Raw genomic sequence first — 12405 nt, 5'->3', positions numbered from 1 at the left:
TAACTGTGTCTTTACAACCAAAAAGATAAAACTTGCAGATGACTGCCCTCTGAGATTTAAACCAGTGAAAAGAAATCTTTAATGGATGAGAGTAGCTATCTAAAGAATTCACCTTAAGGAACAGATCAAAGTCGGAAGAGACAAGTCAATGCCAAACTTCAATCAAGATGTCTAGAGTGAAGTCACATGAAGGCATAATTGATGAGAGCGATTTGGATTTTAAAATGTTTATATTCTTTGATGTGGTGATTCTACTTTTTGGAATCTATACTAGGGGCATAATGCCACATAACTAAAGAGTTTTAACCATAAATATATTCAGCAGAAAATGAATTTTAATAGTAAAAATGAAAATCAATCTAAATATCCAACACTAGTGAAATAGTTAGCAAAAAGGAATCCCATACAATGGAAATTGTGAGACATACACACACACACACAGAATTTGTGATTGTTTACTAATTTTATACGTACAAAGACAAATTGCATGAGGAAATCCAGTCAGTGTGCTATATAGAGACAGGGTTACCTTCCTGCTACAAATACAAAGAGATACTGAATAGTGTATAACATTATTAGTTGAGGAATAAAATAAAGGAAATAATAAAAGGAAATTTTATTATAAAATAATAAGAAATTCTCAAGTCCCAGAAAAAAATAAGGAACCCAAAGCGAGTGTGGTAAGAAAGATGAAGAAACTAGGGCAGTCAGTGGAGTATAGACCTGGAGATAGACCCTTAGGGTCTACGGCCTGGGGTTTTAATATTCACATGGGGATGGAGATGAAGTCTCAGGTCCATGAAAGGTAGGGACCTTGTCTTGGCTGGATTGATTCCCTCTAAAACATAGGCTAAAGCAAAGATGAAAGAGCTAGAGCCTTACTTGGTGTTATTAGTCAAGGTTCTCCCAAGAACAACCAGTAGGATGTATATTTATATAGGAAGTGACTTATTTTAAGGAACTGGCTCATGCAGGGTGCCTGAGTGGCTCAGTGAGTTGGGTGTCTGACTCTTGATTTCAGCTCGGGGCATGATTCCAAGCTCTGCATCAGGCTCCATGCTGAGCATGTAGACTGCTTGAGATTCTGTCTCTCTTCCTGTGTCCCTCTCCCCTGCTCACACTCTCTCTCTCTAAAATAAACTAACTGGGGCTCCAGGGTGGCTTAGTCAGTTGAGTGACCAACTTCGGCTCAGGTCATGATCTCACGGTTTGTGAGTTTGAGCCCCGCGTCGGGCTTTGTGCTGACATCTCAGAGCCTGGAGCCTGCTTCTGATTCTGTGTCTCCCTCTCTCTCTGCCCCTTCCCCACTCATACTCTGTCTCTCTCTGTCTCAGAAATAAATAAACATTAAAAAAATTAAAAAATAAAAAATAAAATAACTAACTAAATACATAAGTAAATAAAAAGGAATTGGCTCATGCAATTGTGGGGCTAACAAGTCCAAACTCTGCAGGGTGGGCCAGCAGGCTGGAGGCCAGGGACATCTTGATATTACATTTGACATTCGAAAGCTATCTGCTATAGAATTTTCTTTTGCTTAGAGGAAGTCATCTTTTTGTCCTCATCAGGCCTATAGTTGTTTAGACAAAACCCACCCACATATGGGGAATGATGTGCTTTACCCAAAGTCCACTCAGTCAAATGTTCATTTCATCCAAAAATCACCCTCACAGAAACATTCAGAAAAATGTGTGACCACATATCTGGGCACCATGGCCCAGACAAATTGACACATAAAATTAACCATTCCACTTGGGAAGTACAAGGAAGGCAGCAAAGATGAGGAAAGGGGAAGTGAAGCAAAAAAGACATGAGGAAGTGTGAAATGGTACGTTGTCATTCTGGCTGACACTTCATGAGAAGCCTCCAAGATCACAGCAGGTTACTCAGCAAGCGTGTCTGGTTGGCAGATGGTTCTGCTCCAAACAGGCTGCAGAGAGAAATGGCACTTTGGAATAGGCCACGGGAGGGAGGAGGACGGGGAATTTATCTGCCAATCTCTCATCTCCTGTTTTCCATTAGTAGACTCAGTCCACAGGAAGTTAACTTCCCAGCACTTCCACGGGTTGCCAAGTGGCCTTTTCTGTAGCAAGAATCAATGTGGCATTTCACCTAAGTCTAGAAGTTGTGGGAGGAGCCAGAAACTCTGGGTTCATGGCTGTTTGGCCTAGCTGCATGATGGAGGTCAAGGTGAAGGACTTAGTGTTCCCAGAGAGAGTGATGATCAACCTCTGGTAGTGTCAACAGAGTCATGGAGGCTATTAGTGCTGAGGAAATCTAAGGACGAACATAGATTTGCATTAGATACAACCCACTTCTCCTACCACTCCAATCTACTCATTCTCCATTGTATTGACTCCTATACTATATTATTGTAGGGATTTCATTCCTTGCCCTAGAGGGAGGTCTGGGTCTGAATCAGAGTCCCTCAAAGTGGTTCCTAGTTGCAAACTCCTGGAAAAATTCAGAAACAAGAGTACTTGTTATTGTAAGCTGGTCCCTGGTCGTATCTGATTTTCATCATCTCTCTCTTCCACACCCATTCTAAATTTCCCTCCTCCCCTGACAGCATTTAGGCTGGTGCAAGTTGATTGAGACCTTTTGGCCCTTTATTTTCCCTGCCTTTGGTGGGTTGTGGTTTCTGCATTCCCATGATTATTACAGGAAATAGAAGTACTAAGAGACACCCAAATAAAGGCCCTGAGTTCTGGAAATTCTCTTTACTATCCCCTTGTGTAGCAATAACCCTAGTTCCTCATGCTAATCAGGATTGATTACCCAACCAGTGCAATAAGTCTTTCCTTTGCTTCCTGGTTCACTGTGGCCAGATAGAAAACTGGCCAGATGATATCTACCACTCCTAATTTGGGGGACCCATTTCTCTACCAAAGGTCACATTCTAGTCGCATGACTTCACACAGCTACATCTTCTGGGTTCTAGTAACTGTTTCATGTCTGCCCCTTTATTGTTGGCAGAATAATGGCTCCCAAGGATGTCCCCATCCTAATTCCCAGAACCTGTGAATATGTTAGGTTGTATGGCAAGGGGAGAATTAAGTTTGAAGATGGAATTAAGGTTGTCAACCACCTGACTTTCAAATAAGGGGAATTATTCTGAATTATCCAGTTTGGCCCTATGTAATCACAAGCGTCCTTTAAATGTGGAGGAAGGACTCATAAGAGTCAGAAGTGGAGAGATGGCATCATTAGAAACACTTGACCAGCCACTGCTGGTTTTGAAGATGGAAGGGGGCTATGGACCAAAGAATACAGATAGCGTCTAGAAGAAGCTGCTACAAAAGGCAAGGAAACTACCCTTCCCTAGAATCTCCAGAAAGAAACATGGCCCTAAAGTTTGATCCAGTAAGACCCATTTTAGACTTCTGACCCCCTAGAACTGTAAGAGAATAAATTTGTGCTGTTTCCAGCTACCAGATTTGTGGTAATTTGTTACAGCACTGATGGGAAATCAATAAACCCCTTCAGACTTACAGGAGACAATGGTTTCCACCATCACAGGCCCCAGGGCACTGCACCATCCTACTTGGTTTCTTAAACCCCACCATACCTTTGAAGGGAGTTTAATAAAAGGAGTATTTACAATTACCCAGTTTGAGTTGTTACTCATTTCCTGCTAAGGCTCTAAACCGATACAGAGCCCAAAGCATCATTTCGGGATGTAAGTGTCCTCAGCCATGGGGAGGGAGAATAGACTTGTCTAAAGAATTCAAGATGCAGCTAATTAAAGTTCTTGCCGAGGTGTCCTAAAGCACCAGTGAAGAGCGCAGCCCTAGGTGACCAATGAATCTAAATGCAGACTCATTCACCTGTCTCCTCCAACTCTCCCCATCTCCCTTCCTGCTGTCCCCAGAACAGAACCTGGACTAGAAACTGGGAGTTCTGGTTTATAATCTGATCTTTGCCATTGAGTGTCTTTGGGCAGAGCAGCTAATTTCTCTGGGTCGTGATTGCTTCTTGTGTTGAAGAGCACTACCCCTTCAGCAAGCTGTTCTGTCTCAGCAAGGCACTATTAGTCTGTAAAATCTAATACTACTCTAAACATTCAAGCCTTCCCTCATGTGATCCACAGGACTTCAGGTTCCTTTGCCAAGGTCCTCTGGGTTGCATTCAACTCAAACTCCCATAAAGAGCTCAGGAACCCTTACACAGCAGGGTCCTGCCTCCCTCTCTGATCTAACCTAACCTCCGGCCACATACCACACGCCTCACTCCCCACACCTCAGTCTCAGGGGCCTTCCTTCAATTCCCAAATCCTGCCAAGCCCTTGACTTTGCTCTTCCTTCTGTCTGGAACACTCTTCTCACCAGGGCTGGCTCTTTCTCATCATTTAGATCTCCGTTCCCACATCACCTCCTCAGAGACATTTCCTTGACCATCCCATGTCATGTTGTCTCCACTTCCTGATACTTCTATGACATTGCCCTGTTGAGAAATAATGGCTGAGGGTTTCCAGAATTAACAGAATACACCAAATATTAAGGAACATAATTAAAGACAATCCTCACCTTGGCTGGAGACATCAGAGTTTTATCACAAAACATCAAAGAAAAAGAATAACTTGAAAGAACTTCAGAAGTATTACTTCAGCAGAAAAGAAAATGAGCCAGAAAGGAAGAATGGGCTGTGAGAAGCAGTAGTGGCCAAGAGTGATAAAACATGTTGGCAAATCTAATCCTTGATTGATGGTAAATCCTAACTATTGAGAGGTTAAAAGCATAGGGGTATTAAAATACCAGAGGCCTACAATAAGGAAGTCAGAAAAAATTGCAGAGGGAAAATAAGGTATTCTATGTCTTTAGTTGAGGAGCAGGATCACCCCTTTAATGAACTTTTGACTTATATAGAAAAATAGAATTAAGTATGGGTGTTAAAAAAAAAAGTTTTAGGGTGCCTGGGTGGCTCAGTTGGTTAAGTGTTTGACTTCAGCTCAGGTCATGATCTCACAGCTCATTAGTTTGAGCCCCACATCGGGCTCTGTGCTGACAGCTCGGAGCCTGGAGCCTGCTTTGGATTCTGTGTCTCCCCCTCTCTCTGTCTGCCCCTCCCCTGCTTGTGCTCTGTCTCTCTGTCTCTTAAAAATAAATAAAAACAATTTAAAAAATTTCACCGAGTCCCAAAAATAGATGTAGAAATACCATGTAGTACTTATAACCAACGAAAGAACCAAAGAAACTTCATTAATCCAACAAAAGGCAAGATAGGAGAAAAGAAATGGGGAGGAAAACCTTGGTAAAGGAGAAATATGTCCAAATACATACAACAGGAATTGCAAAAAAAAAAAAAAAAAATGTGCCAACTAAACTTATTTTTTTAAAAAAATGGGGTGCCTCGGGTCGACTTTTTTTAATCCAAATAAATACTGTTTGAAAAGGCACACCATTTATTCTTTTGGCTTCACTGTGACCTCTCTGGGAATGGCCCCTGTGGAAACTACACCTTGGCCAGCACCTGCAGCAACAGTTAATGGCAGTAAGCCCAATGCTAGTGGAGGACAGGACAGGAAATGAGAATGACCCACAAAGTGGGTGCATCAGTTCAGATTGCTCTTTCTTCATAGTAACTTGAAAGGTATTGCTGAGAAGGGACAATTGATAATGGTTTGTAAAGAAAGTGAAAAACACTGGTGAAAATCATGGGAGCTTTGTCTGGATACGAACCTCCTCTCGAGTTTTAAGAGCAACTTAGCAAGTTATTTCTCTTCCACAGGACTGTTTCTTCACCTATGGAATAAAAAGAGCAATGCTGTCTCTCCAAGTTTGGGGGCTGGCTAAACTAGATTCCACAGTCCGGACATGGCGAGCCTTTGGTAACTAAGACGAAGACCCGTCATCACACAGTACTGCCCCTCTCCACAGGCAGTACCATCTCAGCCCATGGCCTACTTCTCAGTTCTCATTTTTACCCCCAGGGAAATGAATTTGCACAAACCAAAACTGTAAGAAATTGATATGCAAACACAAATGTAATTTCTTTTTTTTAAGTTAGTATAAGTGCCAAGCAGACAGTTTCTCTCTAGACTCAAAAAGAAATTTTCTTTGGGGTGCCTGGCTGGCTCAGTCAATAGAGTGTGTGACTCTTGATCTGAGGGATGTAGGTTCAAGCCCCATATAGTGTATAGAGATTACTTAAGAATAAAATCCTTAAGGGGCGCCTGGGTGGCTCAGTCGGTTAGGCGACCGACTTCGGCTCAGGTCATGATCTTGCAGTCCGTGAGTTCTAGCCCCACATCAGGCTCTGTGCTGACAGCTCAGAGCCTGGAGCCTGTTTCGGATTCTGTGTCTCCCTCTCGCTGACCCTCCCCTGTTCATGCTCTGTCTCTCCCTGTCTCAAAAAGAAATAAACGTTAAAAAAAAATTTTTTTTTTTTAAAGAATAAAATCTTTAAAACAAAGAAAAAAAAGAAAGTTTCCTTTCTCTTACCCCTTTCTTCTCCTGATGTCGCAGGACCACTGAATTCATAGATTCCTTGAAGGTACTCTGTAGGGAGTATCATGTGTACTCTGTGCCTTTGCTTTTGGTGCCTTTGCTTTTGGTGCCTTCTCTTCTCATCCACTGAAGACTTCCTGTGTTAGGATTCACTTCTGTGACAGGAAGATAGACACCCTCTGCCCCAACTAGAATGCCGCTCCCCTCCTTGCTTTGTCTCATTTCTCACACTGATCACTGCAGATAAGGCTCCTTATCCCAGGGTACTTCAGGGTTGGGAGGGAGCAGTTAGGAATACCCTCATTTGAGGCTAATCTCTGCTAGGATTCAGTCATGTTTGCATGCTGGGCCCCCCAGGGCCTTCTTTTTTTAAAAAAAAATTTTTACATGTATTTACTTATTTTTGAGAGACAGAGCACAAGTGGCGGATGGGCAGAGAGAGAAGGAGACACAGAATCCGAAGCAGGCTCCAGGCTCCGAGCTGTCAGCACAGAACCCAACGTGGGGCCTGAACTCACAAACTCTGAGATCATGACCTGAGCCGAAGTCAGATGCTCAACCGACTGAGCCCCCCAGGCACAATCCCCCCCTCCCAGGGCCTTCTTTTATAAGAGATTGGATGGTAAGGGCACAGGAGAGCACGGGGCACTATGACAGGAGATTAGAAGCACAGAACAGGATCTGCCTGGAAAATGTATCCTCTGGCCCAGACTCACCACAGAGAGTGATGGTGCTGTTTTCACTATGATCTCTGAGAGACACAGACTTTACTTGGTATTGGTTCGCAGTGACCAAGTGCCACACTCAAAACCTTGTAGGAATTTCCCCCCGCCATGGAATACGACTCTGTGGGGAATGGATCCATGTGTCACAACTTACACTGACAGCTCTGAGGACACGCAGGATGATGTCAGTAGGCAAGGTGGCCAGCCTCCAAGATGGCCCCAGTGGTCCCTGCCTCCTGGTATTCACATTCTTGTCTCCTCCCACGTGCACCATGGTTGATCCATGTGACCAATAGCAGGAGCATGGCATGTCACTTCTGGAGCTAGGTCATAAGAGATATCATGCCTTCTCCCTTGTTCCCTCAGATCTCTTGCTCAGGGGAAAACTGGCTGCCATATTTTGAACAGTCCTATGGAGAAGACTACTTGGTGAGAAATGGAGGTCTCCAAATAAGCTGAGAGAAACTGAGGTTCAGCCATGTAAGTGAGCCCTCTTAGAAGTGGATCCTCCAGCCTCAGTCAAGCCTTCAGATGACTACTGTCCTGGCCAACATCTTGATTGCAACCTCATGGGAGATCCTGAGCCAGAAACACCCAAATAAACCAGTCCTGGATTCCTGATTCTCAGAAGCTGTTTGAGATAATAAATGTTTGTTGTTTTAAGCCACTGTAGCAAAAGATAATAAAATAACGTTCTATAGCACAATTACAAACAAATGGAGTTTAATGTCATAAACCCTACTATGTAAATATGGACAAATCTCTAAACACATGTGACGGAAAGTAAAAGATTAATTATACTAAGATATTTTCAGTATCATGGGTGGGGAGGGAACATTGTGGTGGGGGAAGTTATCTTATCCAAGAGATATATTGGGAGGGTTTATATGATTTCTTTGGGGAACGCTGATACTTTCTCACTCCCCCATCTCCAGGGAGAGGACAGGAAGCTACTTTCCAACATAAACCACAAATACTGAGAAGGGGCTCTCAGGGCACACTGAAAGCTTAGTGTGTGTTCTCTGCAGTTGAAGATGGGGGTGGTCCTTGACACCCGCCTAACTCAGGCATGGGGAAGCTGAAGCTGTGGCATGTGGGACAGGACACGGAGCCTACATTTTGTTGGAGAGTTGAGGCCTTTCCATGCAACAAGTGTTTGCCACTCAGCAGAGGGAAACCCAGGCTGGAGCCACTTTATACTCTCCTCCAAGAAGACCATGTGGAGAGTGAATAGTGTCTGTTTGCTGGTGTGCTGTGGACCACAAGAACAGGGCTGGAGCAACATGGGTGCAGCAACCAGAGGAACGGAAGCTAGAGGAAGAAGGGTTAGAAGCAAAGGAGAAGGACAAGAAGTCTTACCTTTGGATAAAGGGTGAAATGCTGATTATTATCTTGGTTGGACATTTTGTTAAGTTTTTCTGTTACAAGGGTTTCTGAGCATGTGGGAAGGTGTCTGTCATTAGATTTAATGATAGTTAATGTTTGTGTATCTGCTCCATCTTTTTTTTCCAAAGGTTTTTTGGGGTAAATTGCAGAACATCTGTCATTTCACATTCCTGGGGACTCCACACCGTCTTTTCAGAGAACAGGAACATTTTCTTTTCTTTTTTTTTTTAATTTTTTTTTAATGTTTATTCATTTTTTGATAGAGACAGAGCATGAGTGGGGGAGGGGCAGAGAGAGAGGGAGACACAGAATCTGAAGCAGGCTCCAGGCTCAGAACTGACAGCACAGAGCCTGACACGGGGCTCAAACTCACAGACTGTGAGATCATGACCTGAGCTGAAATTGGACGCCTAACCAACTGAGTCACAGGCGTCCCCAGGAACATAATCTTGTACGCTCCAGCAACACTGTCGCCCACAGTGGGATTAATGGTGATTTTTTTGGAGTCCCCTGATGCCCAAGACATATATGGTTTTCTTAACTGTCTCCAAGATGTCTTCTTTAAAAAATACAGTTGAGGGGCGCCTGGGTGGCTCAGTCGGTTGAGCGTCCGACTTCGGCTCAGGTCATGATCTCACGGTACGTGAGTTCGAGCTCCGCGTCGGGCTCTGTGCTGACAGCTCAGAGCCTGGAGCCCGTTTCAGATTCTGTGTCTCCCTCTCTCTCTGCCCCTCCCCTGTTAATGCTCTGTCTCTCTCTGTCTCAAAAATAAATAAACATTAAAAAAAATTTTTTTTTAATGCAGTTGAAGCGGGGGGTGGGGGGGGAGGGTGTGCGCCTGGGTGGCTCAGTTGGTTGTGCGTCCAACGTCGGCTCAGGTCACGATCTCATGGTTCCTGGGTTCAAGCCCCATGTCGGGCTCTGTGACAACAGCTCAGAGCCTGGAGCCTGCTTTGGATTCTGTGTCTCCCTCTCTCTCTGTGCCCCTTCCCCACTTGTGCTCTGTCTCTCTCTCTCAAAAATAATATAAAAACATTTTTTAAAATTTAAAAATAAATAAATACAAAATACAGTTGATGGGGGCACCTGGGTGGCTCAGTCAGTTAACCATCCAACTTCAGCTTAGGTCATGATCTCACGGTTAGTTCAAGCCCTGAGTCGGGCTCTGTGCTGACAGCTCAGACCCTGGAGCCTGCTTTGTATTCTGTCTCGGTCTCCCTCTGCCCCTTCCCCACTGGCACACTCACGCGCTCTCTCTCTCTCAAATATAAACATTTTTAAAAACATTTTAATAAAAATAAAAATACAGTTGATGTGTTTGTGCCTAGGAAGATAAACTGGAAACTTTTAACTTTTAAATTGAGGCTGTTATTTATAACTTAAATTGATACAAGACTGTTCCCGAAGAGTGAGCAGCACTCCATTCAAGAATGGAGAAATTTTATCCCTGTTGAATCATTCTGAAAGAAATGACAGAAACACAGGGGAAATGTAGATTTTCATAATCCCCCCCCCACAAAAGAGGAATTTATACTTTTTGAAGGTGACAGACACTGCTGGAGAGATGCTCTAATAAGTTTACCCATGTCTTCATAACCCAGATGTTTAAACACTGCACAGGAATGTCATCCGTTGCTGATGCACGTGTAAATTTGTACCAACTCAATGCAGGGCATGTGGCAGTGTCTATCAAAATTTTAAAAGCATACACTCTTTGATCCAGCCATCTCTTCCCCAGAAATTTATTCTGTACATATCCTGGCCATGTGAAATGACTAAGTAAAAGGATATGCCTTGCAGCACTGTTTGTAATAGCAGAAGATTGGAAACAATCATAAAAGTCCATCAGTGAGGGATTCGTTTTCTATATATATGAACATATATATGCAGTTTGTATTATTCTATATTATATACATATAAATGTTACACATACTATATATGTGATCGAGTATTCCACAGCAGAAGTACTGCAGAATGCTCTAGGCCAGCAGAAGAATGAGGCTATAGGCACAGGCAGACTGCTAAGTGGAAAACAATGAAATGTGTAACAAGGTGCTGAGCGCGTGTGTGGGTATCATGCCACCGCTTGCTCTCCTCACTCACCCCCTCTCTCCTGTCTGAGAGTGACCTCTGTAAATGACAGCAACAGACTGTCTTGTTCTCTGGCTCATGTTGGGTTCAGCCCTTGCAGTACAGCAGCAGGAGGGCAGACAGAGGGAGGAGAGGAAGAGTGGGTATATGCCCCTGGCCTCCTCCCTGTGATGCCCTGCTGGCTGTGCTGCTCACAGGAGTCCCTGTGCTGTCTCCCTCCACTGTTGCTGGCCCTGGGTATTGCACTATCTCTTGTGCTTTTCCTGTGGCTGGCCCACGCTTCTGTAAACAGTCCATTCATGATGTTTGACTCAAATGACTCACTTTATGTGGGCCATCTGTTTTCTGTCAGGACTCTGACTGATACGGTATATTAGCACTGAGGTAAAAATATAATAATAATAATAATAATAATAATAATAATAATAAGGGCGCCTGGGTGGCTCAGTCGGTTAAGCGTTGGATTTTGGCTCGGATCATGATGTTATGGTTTGTGGGTTCAGGCCCCACATGGGGCTCTGTGCTGACAGCTCAGAGCCTGGAGCCTGCTTCGGATTCCGTCTCCCTCTCTCTGTGTCTCTACCCCGCTCGTGCTCTGTCTCTCAAAAATGAATAAACATTTAAAAAATTTTTAGATCATAATAATAAAAGCGTATGTCTGTTGAGGAGGGGGACACATGCACTTAATGTGTGCTTAGTGTCTCTAGGAAACTGCACAAGAAGCTGCTCACAGTGGTTGCTTCTAGGAAGGAAGCGGTGGCTGGGGTTGGAGAGCAGCAGGAAGGAATATCTAGTTTTACTGTTAGCCTTTTTGTTCCTTTTGAATTATGTACTTTATGCATGTATTGCTTATTCAAAAATCATTTTTTTTGAATTTTTATTTTGCCCCCGCCCTTCCTCAAAAATAATTTTTAATTGATTTTTTTAGAAAATAATGAAAAATAAAGACCGCAGAGGGACTCCGTGCCAGAAGGCTTCCCAGACAGCTGTCCCTGCAGCACCCAAATCCCTCCTTCCCCGGGCACGGCCACCTTTCCTGGCAGATACACCAAACTGCCAATTGAACAAAACCATAACTGACAAGCTTCTCCCACTATACACTGCAGACATGAGATGCAATATTTTGAAAGAAATCTGGCACATTAACTCTTAGACCATTTCCTGATACTCACAGGCGGGTAAGGGATTCATGCTAAAGACCACAACTTCACTACTGCCATCAGCAGGCCACACGTCCTTCCCCCACAGGGAGCAGGATAGAGTCTGCTGTGCTTTTCATCTAGGCCCACTTTTTAATCCCTCTCTGACATCCTTGCCACTGCGGAGTCCAAACTGGCCTTGGCCTGGTTGAGTCTCAGCCACACTCAGCGGAGTCTGGCTAGGAGACCACACAGGGAGGGTCCTGTCTTCCTCCTCCCGCTCCTCAACCATGGCCGACCCATTACTTAGCAATGTCTCTATTTTTGTCGTGCTCATTATACTGCAGTGCTCTTCATTTTCATCTCATTATTGTTGGCGGGGGTCATCTGGAGGCTTCGTTGCCCAGGAGACAGTGGGGGAGCTGCGCACTCAGCTGTCTTCCGTAGGCGTGGCTCATCCATCATCTGACAATACACTCTCGGGTCTCTCTCTTCTTGTTGTAGGGTCACTACCAGAGCCCATCGGTTGTTCTGGCTCTTCCTATTCCCAGAAGTGTGATCCTTCCCTTCTTAAGCAGAGAGGGAGAAACATATCTATATTTTATAGACAGATACATA

At 44.0% G+C, this 12405-nt stretch overlaps 3 long non-coding RNA genes across 10 annotated transcripts in view; 2 read left to right on the top strand and 1 right to left on the bottom strand.

Moving 5' to 3' along the window:
* The window catches only part of LOC121031548 (uncharacterized), a 53577-nt gene extending 47051 nt beyond the window's left edge, over positions 1-6526 (bottom strand). The window contains exons 1-2 of the long non-coding RNA XR_005790778.1: positions 6441-6526; positions 5679-5741 (exon numbers count right to left, since the gene is read on the bottom strand). This is a non-coding gene — a long non-coding RNA (uncharacterized LOC121031548). The remainder of the gene's footprint in view (positions 1-5678; positions 5742-6440) is intronic.
* LOC121031546 (uncharacterized) overlaps positions 1-7877 on the top strand; it is a 135188-nt gene extending 127311 nt beyond the window's left edge. The window contains exon 2 of the long non-coding RNA XR_005790776.1: positions 7538-7877. This is a non-coding gene — a long non-coding RNA (uncharacterized LOC121031546). The remainder of the gene's footprint in view (positions 1-7537) is intronic.
* LOC121031543 (uncharacterized) overlaps positions 1-12405 on the top strand; it is a 222481-nt gene that overhangs the window by 157455 nt on the left and 52621 nt on the right. The gene's annotated exons all lie outside the window — the stretch shown is intronic.

This window comes from Herpailurus yagouaroundi, unplaced genomic scaffold (genome assembly GCF_014898765.1).
Source record: "Herpailurus yagouaroundi ecotype Mexico unplaced genomic scaffold, PumYag 141, whole genome shotgun sequence".
Classification (NCBI taxonomy): Eukaryota; Metazoa; Chordata; class Mammalia; order Carnivora; family Felidae; genus Herpailurus; species Herpailurus yagouaroundi.
The sequence above is the reverse complement of the archived record's forward strand: the minus strand, read 5'-3'. Positions and strand labels throughout refer to the sequence as shown.